Genomic DNA, 8,112 nt, shown 5'->3' on the forward strand with positions numbered 1-8,112 from the left:
GGCTGCAATATAACAAAGAGTGAAAAATTTAAGGGGGTCTGAATACTTTCCGTACCCACTGTATATCTTTGCAATCTATCTGAATTTCTTCAAACATTGGCTCATTAGAAAAACATGCCTCTACCTCCATTTTTGCAAAACTCCAAAAACGTACCTATACATAATATTCAAAGCAGTTTCCAGCTGAAATTAACACTAGTGGCAGTAAAACACTAACATCTGTTATTCTTTTTTAGACACATTATGATTACAGGAGCAGATTATTCATTAATAAAGACTTATTTTTGTGCAGTTCCTTGCACAATATTATGGTATGACCTCAGAAGGCTTTTACCATAGTGCATGATTTGTAAACTATAGCATTTACATCACATGACCAGCTCTATATATTATGCTCCATCTGATATAGTAAACTTGCTCTGTAACTCACCTGGTACAACACTGCAAATGTGATGCAGAGCACTTGCGCAGGAGTGCTGCTGAAACACAAGACACAATAAAAAGCTCGAAGACTTGTAGATGCAAGCTAAAATGTCATGGCAAATGTGTCCTAATCTCATGATTTTAACAATTTACTGTGGGTGGTATTGTATGTCAAACGTGATAGAGCATTCACATTTAGCGCCATAGACTTTTCATTTATGAACTATGATTTGATGATTACAACAACCAATGTAATGAAATGTTGCCAGATTCACATCCACCTGTTTCAAAGAGGATTAAACATTAATGCCACCTACTGGAAAGTGTGGTGCTTCTTGCATGCTTGAGTGCAAGAAGCAACATAATATAATCTGGCCGAAATATTGCCACAGCCACGTTTTTCCAGTGAACCTGGGTACTGTATACACTAAAGTTTGAATTGCACTGTAGAATTAGGTTTAATAATTGTGGAAAATTTACAGATGTGCTGTTTCTATATTACACAATTTATATTAGTTTTTGTTGATCTGAATAAGCAAATATATGAAATAAAGTTTTGTTTGTGTCAGTGCTCAAACACTTTCTGTTCAGAGCGAAGGACACTGTCAAAAGAAAAAAAAAGTGTATACTTTTATATTGCATTTTTTGTCCATTACTGTGCTGTAGAAGTTGTTTTACCATCGTACCAGATAAGAGATGATTCACAGTTTTTAAGTTTTCAGCCCAAATTGAAAAAAACTAAACAAGGAAAAACAGTTTTCTCTCTTCCGCTGAAATCTGTGTGCGAAACCCACTAAAGGATTGTCTTCTTCTGTCAACATCTAATCATCCCTGTTTATTCTGTTGAGTATGTCAAAGGGGTTATGCAAAAAGCAGCAATTACACAGCATGTAACAGGATTTGTGTAGACACAAAGGTCTGATCCACAAGGGCATTTCTTTTTTCCACTCCCATGCTTCCAAAATAATCCTAATTTTCACTATGCTTAAAATAATGAACACTTATACTGATAAGACAATGAATGAAGGATCTTACCCTGAAATCTTCTCTTTTTTTATTTGGTTTGAGATGTTTTATATGCAACTTTTTATAAACATTCTGTAATGTCTTTGTGTGTATGTATATAAGTGTTATACAAAAATCAATGGATAATATATCTGGGAAAAGTATATATGTAGGGATAGATTATATGTACAATTCAAATTATCATTGGATTATTGCACAAGGGTACATGTTCTGCTGTCAAGATGACTATATACAGGTTTGTGTGGACCTGTGTCTACGATAACAATTAACTGATATATTTTTGTAGAATTTTTTAATTAAAAAGACATTGGCATTCACACCACGTTTCTTAGACTTTTTTTTTGTTTGTTTGTTTTTTTTTAAACACTAGTTTAGCATTTGTCTTGGTTGACATCTAAAAGTGTGTATTTATTTGCATACTGAATGACACTAAAGCTGTCACTGCTCTTTGCAGCACTTTTACAGTGAAACTCTCTTTCTGCACTGGCTACAATAGCTCCAGTTCCTGAGGGAGTCTTCACAGTGCATGCAAAGAGCAGCGTGATCCATTCCTCAGCATGCACTACCCTATAGTCTCGATCCTCAGTTTGAAGACTTTGGTGTCAATGTTTCAGTATTCATGCTGTGTCAAGTAGAAATCTAAATTCTAGTATTTTTCTGTATTTATTCACAGAGGCTTGATTTACATCATTTTGGATGCAAATTGCTTCGAAGAAACTTACTATGCACTTCAGAATGTTAGAAATTCTGTCATAATTGTTTTAATATTACAAGGAATGCAAGGACAAAACTCACCATAATCACAGAAAGTGATGCTCGATTTGTCTGCCCACTAGAACTGTAATTATTTCTGAGATGTTTGGGACCTCTAGAAACTGTCTGCAAAACAAAAATCAGCCACACATGTACATACAAACTAAGATAACTGCCAAGTTCCTGTTACCTTTGCTGTATAAGTTAACATTCTGTAGCTGTTTTTAATAACAGACAACAGAAGTAAGGGATAGTTCACCCCAAAATGAAAATGTTCTGTCATCATCCTCATGTTTCAAATCTAAATGATATCTATAAATCTATATCATAGTTTCTTCTTTGGAATACAAAAGAGCATGTTAGGCAGAATGTTAGGGACTTGTAATCAGTCACATTTCACATTCATTGCAGCTATTTTCCACATAATGAATGTGAATTGTGTGGGCAGAAATGGTCAATAGACAGTTGTCCATAATGCCGATAGTGTAGCAATCCATGAAGCAGAGCAAACACAGAAGTCACTTTCAAACCAAGGAGCTTTCTGTTGGTCATTGCAGTGAATTGCATGAAATCTGCTGGGGAACTACTTTGCCCTCATGCAAATCTCCCAATAGTGCACAGATTCCTATGGAAATGACTGGATTTCTCCTGTGAAATTTTACAGAGCAACGGTAAATGTGACTGCACCTTGAAGCTCTCATTCTGCTTAACATTTCATTTTGTATTCAATGGAAAAACGTGAGTCACTTTTACAGGTTAAAAACAACATGAGTCAAGTCAAGTCACCTTTATTTGTATAGCGCTTTATACAATACTAGTTGTGTCAAAGCAGCTTTACAGAGTCAATCAGGAAAATAGTTTGTCAATGATGCAAGAAGACAATAACAGAGTCATTTTTCCAGCTAAAGTCAGTTCATTGATGATTCAGTGATGTCATCATCCAGTTCAGTTCTCTTCCAATAGTGTCTGTGCAATCAGTCAAGCGTCCTCAACTAAGCAAGCCAAAGGCGACAGCGGCAAGGAACCAAAACTCCCATCAGTGACAGAAATGGAGAAAAAACCTTGGGAGAAACCAGGCTCAGTCGGGGGGTCAGTTCTCCTCTGACCAGATGAAACCAGCATGGCATGGTTTAATTCCAGGCTGCAACACAGGTGCAGAGGTCTTGTCTGGTTCCCGTGGTCTTGTGCCGATGGTCGTTGAGATGATGAGGTCTTCGCAAGGGATCTGTCTCTGGGGCGCATCTAGTTGACATGGTCTCCGCTGACATTCAAGGCTGTAGAGGTCATCTCTAGGTGCTGACACCTAGGTTCCTAACTGATGATGAGGAATTAACAGAGCAGCAATCAAGTGTTACAGTGTTTTAGGTCATTACATGCGGAGGTTTTTGGTCCAATAATTAATACCTCTGTTTTTTTTCAGAATTTAGCTGTAGGAAATTACTAGTCATCCAGTTTTTTTATATCAACTATGCATTCCGTTAATTTTGCAAATTTGTATGTTTCATCGGGCCGGCTACGAATTGATGACGGTCAGATAAGTAAGATTTGAACCATGACAATACAATTCCATTAATGCCAACATAATTTTGTATTCTACTAAAAAGGATGCTGTAGTCGATAGTGTCAAACGCAGCGCTAAGATCCAGTAGCACTAATAGAGAAATACAACCACAATTGGATAATAAGAGCAGGTCATTTGTAACTCTGATGAGAGCAGTCACAGTACTATGATACAGTCTAAATCTTGACTGGTGTAAAGGAGCAACCATATCTAAAGTGCTAGAAAAGAGAGATTTAGTAGTTTCTGTTCAGCTATTGGATATACTGAGGAATTGAGACAAGTCAGGAAGATTATTTACAAAGCAGTCTTTTGTGGTAGAAGTGATGGTTCTACCATATTCAGGTGTTTCTTGTCAGTTATCTTCATTTACGTTCCCCATATAAGTTGCATTCTGTTCAGTGTTTGGTTGTCTGGTCTCGTCTATGGATACGTCTGTATTACCCTAGTGTGTGTGTGTGTGCTGTTTCCCTGCTGTGGATTACCCTTCTGTGGAGTATTAAAGGGGTCATATGATGCGATTTCAAGTTTTCCTTTCTCTTTCAGCTCAAAATGGAAATATTTATGACTAATTACAACTGGTTATGATTAATAATATTTAGATTAGATCTTAGAATTAACTGTAGCAGAATCAATATTACAATTATTTGATCTGTCCGTCCACCGAGCAGACAATATAATCATTTATGATGTTATGAGTTGATGCTATCTGCAGGGTTATGAGAATAGCTGCTATCTCAGCATATTGTGATGATTGTGGACCCAGCTTGAAGTGTTGTGGTGGGCAGGGTCGATCATTTAGCCAGAGAACACCGGCACCTGCCTTTAGGATGCCCTCGTAGTTGTAGGAACATCCATCGACGTAGGCCGTGGGCATGCCTTGGCAGACATTCTCATCAAAATACCTGTGGCAGGTAGGTGGCGGTAGTTGGGGCCTTTCTGCTTCTACGATCTCAGTCGGTGTGTCATCGGAGCAGTTTGGCAGGCTGCCAGGCCGTTTCCCAGCGGCGACTTGTGATTTTGAGCATATCGTGCTTCTACGTTGCGCCCCTGGAGGGCCATGAGCCATGTGGCTATGCGTGCGTTTGTGACCACACCGTCGCGGATGCGCTGGCTGTTGAGGAATGTGACAGGCTGGTGACAAGTTTCTATGATCACTTTCTGTGCTCCGATGTAGTTGGAGAATCTCTGGATGGCCCATACAGTACAGAGCAGGGCTTTCTCACAGTCTGAGTATTTGCACTCTGGGTGAAGAAGAGTCTTGCTGGCATATGCGACCACTCTTTTGTCCTGGTCATGCCGTTGGTATATACCAGCGCTGAGGCAGTGGCTGGAGAATCCAGCGTCCAAGTAGAACTCCTTCTGTCGATCTGGGTAAGCCAGACATGGAGCAATGCACAGACGTTGTTTCAGCTCATTCATGGCATTTTGCTGTTCGTCTGTCCAGGCGAAGGGGCAGTCCTTTTTCAGAAGGGCAGTGAGAGGGCGTGCAATGTCCGAATAGTTCTCAATGAACTGCCTTGAATAGTTGCACACGCCTAGAAAACTTCGGAGTTCTGAGACATTGGCAGGTGGTTTAATGTTCTGAATGGCCTGGATGCGGCTGGTTTGTGGCTCAATACCTCGTGGTCTCGATTCTGTCTCTTGGCTTCACTTTGAAGTCTGTCAAAAAAGAAGTCTGTCTTGACATTAAAGTGAGGTCAGCTCCAGTGTCCGCCAGGGCCTCCAGTCTCACCTCATTTTCTAATGTGATGGCCAGGTAGAGTTTTTTCGAGTGTCAGTTCCCCTTGGGCAGTCTCTTGGCTTCCCATGTGGCTCCACCCGTTCGGTTGAGGGGTGGTTGTGACCTGTCCCAGGATCTCTCGGGGCGAAGAGATTTCTTCATCTTTAGAGAACAGTTTCAATATTATGAACTGCAGTTTACTTTAGCAATTAACAGTGACTAAATGTTAGACAAATAGAGGCTGTTAAAATACAGTAGCCTAATGAGAATCATCAGAGAATGAAAAATCACCTTAAAAGGGGCTGAAATTTAAACACGCATCTAAATAATTGTAAACGGTTACTTGCATTGGCTTCGATTGCTGAACAAGAGTCCTGATGCGGTAGACAACGGAGGTCTTTGATGAGTTCACTTTTGAGGGTTCCTATTCACCCCTGACTTTGGGTGGACTAGCCAATACCAGGCGTGAATTTTTGAGCGGGAGATGTTTCCTTTGTCTCCCTTTATGGCCCATTTGCATGTTTTATGGCCGGTCTGGAATTGGTGCAGTTTTAACCCAAAATATAGTACAAATCGTATGATGCGTTTCACAATCACATACTGTACATCATTGTTTGAGGAATAAAGAGCAGATAATATTGGATGGGGAGATGATAGTGGGGGACTGCTTAGCATCTCCTTGATAGCGAGGAACCATTTGGCAATTTAGCCCCCATATAAATGTAAAGTCTGTGACCAGGACTGTAATTTATATGCAGATGTCAAAGGCTAAAAGGGGTCTCTTAAGCCACAAAACCCCAAAGATCATGCATGATTCTACGCAGACGCTACACAAAAGAGGACGATATCTGCTTCGTCATGCCTGGAGCTGATCCGTGCTGGTTGCTGAGGAAATACTACAACTTTGCGCTGTCGATCGCCGGATCGGCTTTCACCGTGGATGAAACGGAGTCCAGCCCGGAGTCGTCACATGTCCTTCTCCAGCTCCGCCTTGGTCGGTCGTTGACCCGCCATCGCCTCAGGACTCCGCTCCTCCGGCTGCGCCTTGTCGCTCCATCCCACCGGCTCCATTGGGCTCCTCCCTCCCTCCAGCTCCACCTTGGTCCTGGTGTATGTGTGTATGCTGTTTCCCTGCTGTGGATTACCCTTCTATGGAGTATTAAAGACTGTTTATTGTAATCCTCTTCGTTTACGTGCTTCTCTCCCGCACCACACCGTGACAATATGGAGTATACACGAGACTAGATAATGATCCGAGATATCATCACTCTGCTGCAGAATTTCAACGCCATTAACATCAGTTCCATGTCACAGTATTAAATCTAAAGTATGATTCCGACAATGAGTAGGCCCTGGCACGTGTTGTCTAACCCCAATGGAGTTCAGAATGACTATAAATGCTGATCCCAATGCATCTTTTTGCAACATCATGGATATTAAAATCACCAACAATTAATACTTTATCTGCAGCCAGCACTAACTCAGATAGAAAATCAGCAAATTTTTTTATAAAGTCTGTATGGTGCCCTGGTGGCCTGTATACAGTAGCCAGTACAAACGTCACTGGGGATTTATCATTAACACTTGTTTCTCTGGGTAATGTTATTTGAATCACCATTACTTCAAATTAATTATACTTGAAACCAGAGCTCTGAGAAATACTGAAAATGTTACTATAAATTGTAGCAACACCTCCCCCTTTACCTTTTGGACACGGCTCATTTTTATAACCATAATCTTGGGGTGTAGACTCATTTTTAAAAATTTTATCATCTGGTTTTAGCCAGGTTTCAAACAGAGCTAATCTAACTTATGATCTGTGATCATATCATTTACAAAAAGCGCTTTTGTAGAAAGGGATTTAATATTCAGTAAGCCAAGCTTTATCATTTGTTTATCTGTATTATATCTGTTTTTTATTTGTTGAACATCAGTTAAATTGTTACTCTTAAATTGGTTTGGACATTTTTTGTATTTTCTAGTTCGGGCAACAGACACAGTCTCTATAGTGTGATATCTAGGTGAAAGAGTCACTATGTGCTGAGAATTAACTGATTTCTGTGAAAAAGTAATGATTATGAAATCTAAGACTATGTGCCATATTTCTAGAGAGAAGAGCGGCACCACCAATGGAGGGATGAAGACCATCTCTTTTCAACAGGTCTGGTCTGGCCCAAAAACTCGCTCAATTGTCTATAAAACCTGTTATTCTGCGGGCACTACTTAGACATCCAGCCATTGAGTGATGACAGTCTGCTATGTATCTCATCACCACAGTAAGCTGGGAGCGGACCAGAGCATATTAGTGTCTGACATCGTACTTGCAAGTTCACACACCTCTTTAATGTTATTTTTAGTGATCTCCGACTGGCGAAGTCGGACATCAAATTCATTAACAATCTTACTGAATGTTTAGCATTAGCCAGCAATTTCAAATTTGCCAAGATGTCAGGCACTCTGGCTCCCGGTAAACATTGGCTGGCTGGTGTCTCTATTTTCACATTCCGTACAATAGAATCGCCAATTACTAGGGCTTTTTCAACAGGTTTCTCAGTGGGTGCGTCACTGAGTGGGAAGAACCTGTTTAAAGATTTAATCGGAATGGAAGAGCGGTGTTTTGTCCCACAAC

The sequence above is a fragment of the Sinocyclocheilus anshuiensis genome, unplaced genomic scaffold, assembly GCF_001515605.1.
Source record: "Sinocyclocheilus anshuiensis isolate Anshui unplaced genomic scaffold, SAMN03320099.WGS_v1.1 scaffold1405, whole genome shotgun sequence".
NCBI classification, from domain to species: Eukaryota; Metazoa; Chordata; class Actinopteri; order Cypriniformes; family Cyprinidae; genus Sinocyclocheilus; species Sinocyclocheilus anshuiensis.